The sequence below is a fragment of the Atractosteus spatula genome, chromosome 4 (genome assembly GCF_055471065.1).
Source record: "Atractosteus spatula isolate fAtrSpa1 chromosome 4, fAtrSpa1.hap1, whole genome shotgun sequence".
Lineage (NCBI taxonomy): Eukaryota > Metazoa > Chordata > Actinopteri > Semionotiformes > Lepisosteidae > Atractosteus > Atractosteus spatula.
The window spans coordinates 11,934,829-11,948,631 of record NC_142709.1 but is presented as its reverse complement, the minus strand read 5'-3'; positions in this window follow the sequence as shown (position 1 = coordinate 11,948,631).

The window sequence follows — 13,803 nt, the reverse complement described above, 5'->3', positions numbered from 1 at the left end:
AAAAAAAATAAAGTGCCCCAATAAACAGCCTGGCTTGGCTACACAACACGTCACCAAGCGAAAAATAGCTTTCTTTAATATCCTTGTTAAGGTGCCGTGTTTAATTCGATTCGTGGTTTTGCCTATTGTGTCAGGAAGCCTCAATAACGTTATCCAGCTGCAACTGTTTGCAGCATTACAGCTCTAAAAAACACACCTTCACGATACTGTTAACACATTTTTTTGTAATAACCCAAACGTCTTCGGGAACAAAACCATAACGAACACGACGTATGCTTTAAAAACAGTGAAATACCTTAATTTTTAGCAGAGAACCTTAACGACCGGCGTTGAATTCCATTTGAACCGAAGTGCCAACACTGCAATGTTCAAAGTAGCCGTTTTGCTTCACTGATCTTCTGTTTGAATCACTTGAAAACCTTACATTATTCAATATTCCTTTATCATTACAGCACAGGATGAAATTCCTCTACTCATTCCATTTATTGTTTTTCATTCGTGTTACTCTCTCAATTCCTGGAGCGGAGCATCGAAGATTAACGGACTGTGGTGCTGCAACAATCCCCATATAGGTTGTGCTATTCCCCCACCCCCTTCCTCTCTCTACCTAGTCTTCCTATCTGGTTTTCCCACTGAGGGACAGCCCGTCTTTTCTCGCAGACTTTTGTTCAGTTTAGTCTTCATTGCCGACGCTTCACTGCTTTATCAATACAAGCAATAGTGGATTTGTAAACGAGTACCCGCTTACCAGATCCTCTGAGGTTCCAATCTCCGTTTTAAGTTTCTTCTGGGATTCCCTCTTCCGAGCCGTCGCTGTTATTGCTATTGTTAATATTGGGAATCAAAGTGAAGGACGTCACCTCTCTTCGCACACCATAATTACCTCTCTGGGGAGAATAAAAACACAAGGGGAGGTAAATGAGACGATCAGTCCTTTTCAGGAAAGAAAAATCTATCCCAGAGCCCCGATAACAACAGGGGAGCAGAGTGTGCAGTTTTTTTTTCCTCTCCTGTTCTCAGACCTTTCTGCTTACTTAGCGTTCCTTTCGCTTTGCCAATACATCAGTATTCCCCAAGAATTCAACAAATCTGCAGAACTTGTGATTCTTACAAAAGTATATAGTACACAAACGGACATTCGGTCCATTATCTGTCATTCTGACAAAAAAGGCGCAAACGATTTCCCCACCCACTCCTACAAGGTCGTTAATACCTCTATTTGCGATGTAGCCCTTTGCCAAAGGCTGGATCTGGCTAAACAAGGACCGCCAATGAAACGAGACGATTTTCTCAACAAGTAAGGTGTCGTTGCAAATACTAATTACTTCTGAGTGCCTTCAACGCAACTACGAATCCGGAATATTTTTAGGTATTGATTTAAGTAAAAAAAAAACTAAATTGAAGTGCAAGTAGCCTAGTATCCGGAAAACATTTTGAAGTATTAATAAATTAATAGAACAAAAGGCCACTAAACGATAATCTCCAGTACTCAGCGAAAATATGCTTTATAAAAATAGATGAAATTTCTTTCAGTTCGACTTATACCTGTACATTTACTGTATTTTCAGGGGTATGTACAGTTTTTGATGGAAGGCTTTAGGTGCTTAGCAGATGTCCGTTTTGAACGTTAGGTGGATTAAAACAAATTTAATAGAGGTAGTTTCCAAGACCGCCATCAGAGGGTAGCCTAATCCTTTATTTGTAAAGATTAAAAGTATCAATAGTAAAATAATAAAGTAATGTTATTTTGCATCTTACGGAATGCTTGCCACTTGGATCCATACAGTATGTACAGTACAGTAAGTGATGTGGGTTGAAAACTGTACTCTGACATGGATAAGTGACATAATATTGTTTTCACAGGTGCAGTAAGATCAGATGTGATACAGTAGTTTCACATTTACACTTACAGTACACACGCGTGCAATCGTTTCTTTGTGGGGACTTCACATTGACTCCCATTTTAATTTTGCTGTTCTAAACATTCCAATGAAGCTACAAAAATGATGAAAGAAGACATCAAAATATCATTTCTAGCACTTTGAGATTTACAGTAAAATAAAAACCCATTTGGTTTATGTAAAAGGCGAATTGTTTTGTGGGGACGCACAAGCATCGCCTGTTCGTCATTACCGAGACTTCTCTTAAAAGTCTTTTCTCACCTAAATGTATACAAGCAGAAATAAATAAAAAGCTACCCCAGCTGTGGACAGCTCTTACTCCAAGGAGAGATCACATGATGGTTTGGTCTTGGAATGAGGTGATATTAACTCTTATAAATAGTATAAGTAAGATAGTAAGCTCTTACAAATCTATAACATATTACTTATACAGTACACAGCAAGAAATCAAAACTTTCACGTTTTGATTTTTACATTCATTTGAACATTTAATTCACTTTTATAGTTATATGTCAAATAAATTCTTAATTGCCACCCGACGCTGCTTTAGTCATTAGCACATACTGCTGTTTACTGGAAGGAATCTGATTGGGAGCCGCAATTTTTACGTACAGTAAGCATTATTTTTTTTATTAACTGATTACATCAAAAGTTCAGAAAGCAATATTCCAGGGAGATCGCTCTCCCTTAACACGCACGTTGAACCCTTTAAGAAAAATGATAACTGCTTGTATGTAATACTTATATCGAGAGTAAAATACATGAATGGGTTTCTTTATAACTTTAAGACGATAAGGTTAATTTGAAACCAGAACAGAAAATAAATAAGATAACTGCTAACATACAGTATATTAAGAATTTGAGAAATATTATGAAACATATTAAGAATATATATTAGGAAATTCAAGGCAATGATCTATACAAGAAGTGTTAAAAAGCAGACTATCTTCGGAATAGTCAGAAAATAGTCTGAGTCAACCGAATAACCCAGTAATGCAGATACCAACTGCTTGCTACTGTAGAGCAACGAAATATACAGTAATCATATGTAAAACACAAACAACATTTTACTATAGTTTTTCAAAGAAAGGGGGTTTTCTACTTTGCTTTTTGTTTAATTTCCACATTTGGGAAAATACACATACCGCCTGGTTAATTGGTGGTTTTCACGGTTTTTTATGATATCTGAGAAGATGTCAAAGCCTACTGTCAAACTACAGCACTGCAGTCCACCAACACCCGTCCCTGAAAGTGAGCAAAGATTGCGTGGGCGGCAGACAATTTCTGCCCCACTGTAAAATGCGCATCAGCCGTTGTTTTCTGGAGGCGCTTCAGAACCACAAATTCAGTGGACAGCTCCTGGTACTCTTACAAGCTGTTTAGACCGCGGCGAGTGTGAAGTTGAACTGACAGGATCCGTTGTTTGCCCTCTGCGCTAAGTTGCTCCGTAAGGCTGTTAAATAATGGGTGCAACATTCCAAAGCTCCTGATGCTATCTACTGTAATTAAGGTTACAGAATGTAGTTATTACACTAGTAGCCCAGCCACAGAAGTCAATATGATTTCAAAAACGTTTCTATAATAACTGGAGGCACATGCGATAAATTCTATCTTGAGCATTTTAAAATGAGGAAAAAAACCCCACAACGCATTAAAAACGCAACCCATGAGAATTGAAAGCTATAGAATAATTCATTGCGTTTTAATGGACTTCATTACATACCGTATATAAAATGGTCTCACATTTGTTTAAATTTTATTTAAATGTTAGAGATATGAACATTATAGTTTTGTAGTTTAAACTACACTCCGGGTTAGGTCCCGAAGAGATCAGCGTGCTAAAAATACAGAACCCCCGGAGTCTGGCACTCCCGGAGCACAGCTCTCAAGAGAGGTCTCAAGACCTTGATAGAAAAGGTGTGTAGAAAAGGTCGCACAATACTGTATGCTATTCTAAACATAAGTGTTGTATTGGTATACCTCTTAACTTTTGGTTTTAGTGGGTTAAATTAGAGAGCGAAAAAGTTTTAAAAAAATTTAACTGCCCAAGTGGGCATTGCACAGTCATGTCCAGTACGCTTTTAGAAGAAATCGAACATATGCTCCAGTTGTAAAATCTCTTGCTTTAAAAAATAATAGTTCTTTCAAAGCAAAGGTGTCTTAAATAGAAGGGTCAGTATTTCAAGAAATGTACAGTAGTTATGCTTAAGGTCAGCTGGATTACATACAGTATATAGGAAAGATCAAGGTTGCTTAAGTTGTTATGGGTAAGCCACCCGATCTGTTTAGGATCAGACCACGTAATGGGGAAGGGTGGTACTGTGTGCACATGCAATAATAACGAATTGGCCTAGTGGTACCTGCTGGCTGTATAAGATAAGATAACATCACTTTATTAGCAATATACAATTTCTTGCATTGGGAATTCATCTTTTTCACATACCTCTGCTTGCTCTCCATCAGACACACAGACAGGGAGAGAAGCTTGGGGTCAGAGCACAGGGTTAGCCATTGTACAGCACCCCCTGGAGCAGCTGGGGTTAAGGGCCTTGCTCAAGGGCCCAACAGAGTAGGATTCCTCTGCCGGCCATGGGATTTGAACCAGCAACCTTCCAGCCACAGGCACAGAGCCTTAACCATGGTGCCACCGCTCCATTATAATGGGAGCAGGTCCTGACTCCCGTTAAATGCGTAGTAAAGTGGACGGTATAATCCAGAAGTGACTGGAGAAGGACAAAAGGGAAGACACCCGAAGACACCTGAAGAAGGTTTCACAGCCGAAATGTTGGGTTTTTTCTCTTCTTTTTTCAGCATGGAATAAACCTATTACTTGTTCCTTTGCAAAAGGGAAGACATGGCCAGGATCAGGACGGGATGACAGACGGGGGGGGGCGGTGACGACAGTGATCCGTGCTCGGGGGGTGTAGCAAACTAGTCCAGAAGGAAGTCCAAAAAGGGGAATCAGGGTGCAGTCCAAGGTCCAGGTGCCGGGAGATCCATCCAGACGAACACGGGAATACCGTTCTGAAGCCTTTAAGCTGCGGACGTGGACCGACTTGATGCTAGGAGGGCCTCCGGGCCTCCGGGCCTCCGGGCCTCCGTCTTCCAATACTGAGCCCAGAAGAGCGGAGATGCCAGGCTTAAATAACAAAAACAGTAACAAGACACAGGTGTAGGAACTAAAACTAACGGGAATACAAAAGTGTAGGCACGTCCTCTAGAGGGGGGAAGACGATCGTGAAAGGCTGGAACCTCCTGACCGATTCTATCGCGTGGGCGGTGCAGAAGGAAGACGCGTTGGTGATAACGCAGCACTTAACGGAAAGCGGCGGCCGTGTCCCAGTTCTCGCACTGCGCCTCAAGCCCTTCCCCCAGTTTCGCATTTCTGTGACGTAGAGCAAGTGTGGTCTTCAAGTGCGCGACTCTTCGAGGGTGCATATAAGATTATGTGCGTTATAAGATGAGTAATGGGACACCCTCCCTCACTCACTGCTTACACGGCTCAGGGTCAAATTGCTTTCTGTTGGTGCTTCTCTTCCGGTGGCTAAGCGCATGTCGGCAAATATATATTTTTAAAAATTTATTTTTCATTCTCCGCTCGCAGTTTGATGAAATCGAATGTCGTCTCGTGTATCCCTTCAAGTAGTGACAGGTCGTGTTGAGCAGATTCGACTCAATACGGGCGAAGTAAACTAAGGAAAACTTGACAATACCGCTGTTTATTCAAAGCTTTGTATGCTAAATATATTTGATATCGTCTGCCCCAGTACAAAAATGACAGTTCGAGGAACGTTCATTTACGTTCATTCAAGCTAAACTAAATAAGGTAAACTTGGCAATACTTCAAAGCTTTGCACTATTACATACGTGTACTATGTAATATTCCGTGTACAAAATACTCCGCAGGTAAACAAATATTCATCAGTCGAAATGAAGAGTCGAAATAAAAGTTTGATGTCAAAACGTCGTACCAAGATTACAGTATGAATCTAAAGTACCCCAATAACATTTTATTTTTACATAAAATATCATGAGTTTTAAAACTGTAAAAAAAAGTTAAATTTTACTTATGCTTGAATAATTTATTCTCCATGGCAACTTCTCTCCGCTTTGAGAGGCTGGAGATTCTTTCAGAGAAGGGCGCATGGAGGGCGCTCGTGAGAACTCTTGTGAATCACAAATTTAGAAATGGGACACCCTGAGCTCTTCCAGACTTGAGCTGGAACGCGTACAGTAAATGAAGGACACAGGACCGCAAGTGTGCATATTGGGACACTGTCAGAGTCAATCCCAACTCATCCTTGTGGCTGTTATAGAGCTGTGGGCCTGATGTGTAGTGATATGGAAATATTGCAGAGAACCTCTTAGGGCCCCAGCTGTTGCACCTGTGTCCTGATGTTTTTGAATATATCCCAATTCAGTTTTACTTGGTGATGCATAGTTCAAGAGTATGGACTTACTGAGTATTACACAGTATGGACTGAAATCCTCTCGTGATGGACACATTTCATATTTCAGTCTCTTAAGAGATATACAGTATACTGTATATATATATAAGGTATTTAAGGTATGTAATGTTTCAGGTTTTAAGCTCACTGTTCTTGCAGTCCTCACTTAAAAGAATGTAGAAAGAAAGCATTATCATTATTCCCACTAAAGACTTAGCTGCTGAAATTAATTTACTACTCCAGTAATAATTACAGTGCAGCAATAATTCGTATCATTTTATTTTTAAAAACTATTTAGTCTTAAAAACATATGCCTATATATCAAGAGAGACCTCATCCAGTATTGATATACCTTATGTTAGGTGACTGAGGTCCTGTCTATGTGGTCATTAAAGATTCCATGACACTGTTCCTAAGAGTAGGAAAACTACAGTATCTCCTAGAACTGGCAAGATCACATCTGAGTGTGCACAACCTAATCTATCTAAACGTCACTTCAAATAATTTGGGAAAATTATTTCTCACTTCTTCACTACAACCGCTTCACAGTGGGATGAAAACCTTAACATCTTAAGGGTAATGCATGGAGAGTTGATCTTCTTGTATGTGTAAAGCGTTAGAGTTTTTTGGCATTAAAAGTGATATAAATCTAGACAACAGTAGCACAACAACAACTACAGATAGTATATTGTACCTGTTCCTTTTCTTCTTCTGATTATAATTGATAAGGTCTCTTATTTTGGAATTTCTTTAACAAATCTCTTTGTTGTTTTGATACTATTTATAGTGGTCAACTGTGCATTTACAAATATATTTTTTGTCAAAAGAGTTTGAGCATTTTTATTTATTCAGATTAGGCACCTGGGGTTTGAAAAAGGGGTTTATTAAACTGCATTTTCTCTGAGATGCTGTGTTTTAGCTGTCTAAAACAAGATAAATTCTCTGAAGAGATGTACAGTATCACAGTAAAGACAGATTGAAGACAGCAAATGGCTTGGGAAAGCAGGAGACACAAGAAAGCATTTGAAGAAAGATTTATAGTATATTGAAAAATAATTTAAAATGGTAATTTAAATGTAGTTTAATTTCTTAACTACACAATACAGAGCTATGAATATTTAGTGTTAGTTTATGATTTGAGTGTTGTTTTTACTCAAAGGCCTTGTCTTTGACCATAGCATACATTCACAAAACACAATTTATTAGTGCTCTAGAAGAAATACACCTTTAACATTACGATAATGTTCCTGCACTGAAAGATACCTAAAATATATTTTTTCTGTAATAATACTCTTAAAGGGTTAAAGAGCCATTGAAGGACTTCATTGTTTACCTCATGGTAATGAAGGTGAAGTTTATAAAGTTGATTACTTACATGTAAATGTGCTTACCATTTTTTCCTTTCCTTCCTTCCTTTCCTGTCCTACTCATTTTCAATTTTGACTTTACATAGTGTTTGGTTGTTACAGAAATACATTGCTGTCATAAAAAAAATCATGTATGAGAAATCATATCATTAATACAAGACAGCAAATTACCTCATAATTAGAAGATAGTACAGTACATTCTCACTTATGTGATCATCACTCACATAGCGCAGTTGTTCTACAATACCTACAGTACTTTATCATTAGCTGACTTTCAGTTTTAAGCAGTGAAATTGATTGCGTGGTACACTTGTTCTTGTTTAAGGGTGAGTGTCCTCATGGTTACAATAGTGTTCACATGAGGTACAAATTGTAACATTTTATTATGAATAAACTAGAGTATAAAGTAAGTCTGTGCACATTCTCCAGTGTTGGACAAACACTAAACCGCAGTTCCAGCTGAGCTATTGGTAGCTTCTACAGTATGTGCTGTCATTGTACAATGTATCAGGTGGTGTGACATTGCTATCTTGTAATTAAGAGATAAATTGCTATGTTGTTAAGATGATTTGCTGTCTCGTAATAACAGGATAATTTGCTTGTAATCATGAGGTAACATGGGATTTTTTTCCCTTGACGGCAGCAATGTGCTTCCATAGGCTGCTGCTTAGTTTTTTACAAAGTTGAGAAGACAACGATTTGCAATGAAAGTCAAGTGCAACGTGGAGCTACAGTACGGTAGCACATAAGAACATAATAAGAGTTGCAAATAAGAGGAGGTCTGGTTATATAGTATCTAACCAAGAATCCTATCCAGTCATTTTTAATTTGAAAGAAGTAATCGTATTGGCTTTAACAATCTGGCTGGTTAGCATGTTTCAGACCCTCACTACACTTTAAGGAGACAAAGTGCTTCAGTTTTCCGAAGAATGTTCTCAGCATTATAAAAACTCCCACTTAGTTCCCAAGTGTGCCCTCTCATCATGTTTCACTGGTGATTCTGAAGAAGTCTACTGGGTTGCCCTTGCCAATGCCTTTGAGGATTTTGAATGCGTGTCAGGGCCCCTTGTAGCCTTCTCCATTCAAGTTTAAAAAGGTTCAGTTGTTTTAGCCTGGAAAGTACAGAGCACTGTAGGACATTCCTTTAAGCCCCGGAATGTGTTTGGTCATTCTTTCCCGGGCTAACTCTAGTTAAAGGAAAACCAAAATTGTACACAACATTTTAAATGAGATCGTAAAGCAATATCTTATTTTGTGACATGGTGACCAAAATTAGACACAGCATTTTAAATGAAATCTTACCAATGCATTGCACTATTTAAACAAAACATCCTTTGACCTAAATTCTGAAATTTGAACTATGCATTATAACATTCTGTTTGCCTTTTTTATTGCTTCTTCACGCTGTCAACATCATGAAAATGCTATATTGACATAGACCTAAGCCTAAATGTAAGCCTTTTCAATTGTTATTTCCTTAAATCTAAGTGGTTTCGATGCTACTTTTGTACAGCTTATGTTTTTAGTTGATGTTTTTCCTACCCCGTGATTTAGCATGATATATGTACAGTATAGACTTTGAATGTGACAATCTGCCATGTGTGTAGGTTTGAATTTTGTCTTAATCTTTTTGAATTTATTTCTCAAGCTTCCACACAGTTTTCTGCCCCTCCCATCTTGATATTATCTGCAAACATGTCTTGTTTACTAATGATTCCATACTGTAAATGTCTAAATTAAGAAGAAGTGGTCCCTATACAGATCCCTATGGTACTAATTACATCAATCTGAACTGAAATTTCAATCTGAAATTACATCAGTCTGAACATTTATTCCATATCTGTATGTTCTGTTTTCTAATTGTTAACCAATTCTTCATTTAAGTACATGGATTTTATTGAATGTCTGCTCATATGCTGTCCTTCTACTCATGTTTATTTTTGTTTATATTTTTTACAGGAATGCAGTTGATGGAAACAAGAAATTATATGCAATATACGATACCAGGTAAGGAAAGCTTTTTTGTATAGTACAGTATATTTAAGGACAATTATGAAGCAATTTTGGACATTTTATCTATTTTCCCTATTAATTACAGCATTATAAATATTTTTTGTGACAATACCTTATCTTTGGTGATTATTATTTTAATTGTGTTTAAAAGTATGTTCTTAATCTTATTAATTTAAACTAAGGTAAATATTGTTGTTATTAGTCAAGAAAAAACTGTTTCCTAACTTCTTATGTTTCAGCTTTTTCCCAACACTGTAATTTATTGATAGTCATTTTTTTATGTTGTAGTACTGCATGTGATTTTACATATAAAATTATCAAATAGAGCTGGCCTCCAACTATGAACAAATGAAAAGTAAATTTTTAATAACTATGTTGTCTGTCTACTTATACACCTTTTAATAGAAAAATACTTTATCATGTTTGCATTTTCCTAAAGAGCAAAACCTACAAATGGATAGTTGTCTGTAATAATGTTACTTTATTTCTTTTGCCTTTTAATCAACACCAAAATCCAACTGAAATGTCTTGACATGTGAGGTAGAGGTAGATTTCAATGTGCCTTTGAGTTCTGATAAATAGAGAAGGCACTGTAAGGGTTCAGATCGTAGGTGAGTGAGTTTAGTAGTTTGATAGTGTGGGGATAAAAACTGTCTCTGAGTCTGGCAGTCTGGGCCTGGATGCTCCTGTACTGTTTTCCAGATGGTAGAGGGTCAAACAGTCTGTAGCTGGGGTGTGTGGGGTCTTTGATTATGCTCAGAGCTTTCCTCAAACACCGTCTGTCATAAATGTCCAGAATGGATGGGAGAGCAACCCCAGTGATGGACTGGACAGTTTTCACCACCCGCTGTAGGGCTTTGCGATCAGCAATACTGCAGGTGCCATACCACACTGCGATGCAACCTATCTTTCTTGTATGATAGGTTGTATGCTTTCTGTAGTGCATCTGTAAACATTAGCGAGGATCTGGGGAGATATCTTAGCCTTCTTCTTAGGAAGTACAGGCGCTGTTGCGCTTTCTTTATCAGACAAGTGGCATTGAGAGACCTTGTGAGGTCCTCAGTGATATGGAGGCCAAGGAATTTGAAGTTACTGACCCTTTCCACTTCAGTCCTGTTGATGTGGATAGGGGCATGACTGTTTTGAAGTTTTCTGAAATCAATGATCAGCTCCTTGGCATTGCTGATGTTGAAGGTGAGGTTGTTGTCCTCACACTACATTGTAAGGAGATTGACCTCCTCCCTGTAGGCCCTCTCATCATTGTCTGTGATCAGACCCACAACTGGTGTCATTGGCAAACTGGATGATGGAGTTGGTGTTATATTTGGCCTTACAGTCGTGGGTGTAGAGGGAGTAGAGCATTGGGCTAAGCACACAACCCTGGAGGGACCCCAGTTTTCAGAGTTAGTGTGCCGGAGGTGTGGTTTCCAAGCCTGACAGCCTGGGGTCGGAAAGTTCCGAATCCAGTTGCAGAGGGTGGTGTGGAGACACAGTGCACTGAGTTTCTTGACTAGTTTCTCTGGAATGAAGGTGTTAAAAGCTGAGCTGAAGTCGATGACATTGATGAAATGTCGTCTAGTAATACTAGAAATACTAGCAATAGTATTTCTACAGTACATGTGGTTATATTTTAAGTAGAGTCTAAGCAATACAAATACTTTGAAGAATTAGTCATAGTGAGGTACAAGTATTCTTTGCAAGCCCAGTTTTAGTTACTGCTTGTAAAATGGACTGATGTATTTTGTGATTGTGACATTATATAGTGAGTCATTACTCATTACTCAAACATTAAGGTTGTACCAATCCTTGTCCATCAAAAAAGAATAAAAAAATCAAAATCATTGCTGTTTTTTAAAGAATAAGAGGCTGAAAAATGAAATATATATCATTTTAAGAAACTGCTATTCCTAGATCTTTAATTCTCATCATTCATCATTGTTACTGAATCTATAACATGGTGAGTCTCTCTGCCAGAGGAATGCACAGTACAATGCTGAAACTCTAATCCTAACCCTCTGGTCAGCAGCATTATGTGAAAGTTGTGTTACTTTTATTTTTCTCACACAGAGTTCAGCCACTGACCTCATTATAGAGGAGAGTGGTGTTCCCTCTGTGCAATATCAAGATCCGGAAGACCTTCTCAAATCTCCAAGCTTGCTATGAATTAAAGTCTGGCAGTCTGTGCTGGGAATCAAACACATTACTCTCAGAAGCTGATTGTAAACACATTAGCACAGCAGCATCCTGCTACAGCTCTATCCTGGAAGCTAATGGAGTAGGAGAGATTTAAGCAAGCATTATTTTAAACAAAAGTCTGATTCTTTCTCCTAATTGTCCCGTGCTGTGCAATGGAGTTATTGTTATTTTAGAAAAAAAAATGAGTAGAAATAAAAACTATGTGACATGCTGTGATTTTCTGTGCCACAACCAGAGCCAACCATTCTCTGTCCTTCCTCAGCTCCCTTCCAATAAGTTTTGGTAAAATCTTGACTCTGTATATTCATCACTCTTTTATATTCTTAAACATTATGGAGTAGTTTAATTACTAATTATTTATTATCTTTGACACTAAATATTGCTAATTCATTCAACTGACGTTTTTTTCCATATCTGGTTAATTGTACAATACAGTAAATACCCAGATTATAAAGTATGATCATAGCAATATTGCAAATGACATTAACAAATGCATGACCTATCTTGGAAAGGGATGTTATAAACAACAATACTGTTGGACACACAAAGTAGGTCTAGCTAAAACAGACATACAAAGTAGCCATAAGGTAAAGAGACATTTGGCTTTTATCTACAGTGTAAGGATAAATACTCAAACACACACACAAACAAATGTTTATGCTACCCCTTGAGCCATTAACTAGACTTGTTCAGTCACTTACTATCTATAGCTGGGCAGTTAAGATGTTTACCATCTCCAAAACAACATATCCATATTTGAAAATTTAGACACTCATAAAAGATCTCAGTCACTTGGCTTCCCCTCTCACTCCATTTGCATGACAATGGATCTGCTCTCCGTCCCTACAAAGTAGATAAAAGGCCAAACCCTGGAAGTCCCTGTTTATGGTTTTTATTTTAAGAACCACCTGACCAGTCATTCTCACACAATGAGTCAGGTGACTGAAAGCAGCAGCTCATTCCCACAGCATTCTGGAGAATGTGGGTCTGACAAATATCTCTATCTTGTCTAAACCTGCTGCCCTCTTAAAATATGTAGTTTATATTAAAATTAAAACATGACGTTTGGTTGCCACTATCCTAAAAGATAATAAAATCTTCTGCTCTGAAACACATTAAAGGAAGAAGAAGTTTTCAAATTTATAAATACTTTAGTTTCTGTCATTGCCAGAAAAGTCTTCACATTATTGAGGTATGCATAAACTCCAGACAATAGTAAAACAAAACAAAAAACAAAAACAAATTGCAAACATGCAGAACCCATTGGTTATTTGATACATACTGTACTATCAGGAAAATGGTCTTTCTTTGCCAGATTCGGATTTGAATACACAGAGATTGTCTTGTTTCTAATGATTTATAGTGCTGTGCTTTGCTTTGGCTGCTGAAATCTGATGAAAGAGACTGGTATAGGGCTGTATATTTTCTTGCGGTATTGTGGTCAGTGCTTTCTCATAATATGTTAGTTTTTTAAATACTAGTTTCACTTCTGTAAAAACAAATTTGGCCACACTGGAATTAGAGTATATGGGAGGTCACTTACACTTGTAATACTTTTTTGCCAATTACAAAATACATAGTTTATGCTGATGTAAAGGTTTACTTTACAGCATTGTCCTGGTTGAGTCCTGGCGGTGTCCAATCCACTGTGGAATTACTGTAGAGGTTTTACATTAATAATCTGGCTAATCTTCTTATTTGAAATTGTCAAATGTTATGTTACTGTGTAGTCAACTTCAATTTTCCAACTACTTTATAGCTGAGAACAATTGCAAAAAAGACTGATTAAGATCAGAGACTGATTAAAGGTTTCCTTACTTAAGCGCACAATTCAAACAAATCATTAGTAAACACTGTCCAAGATCCAGTCTGAGGGTC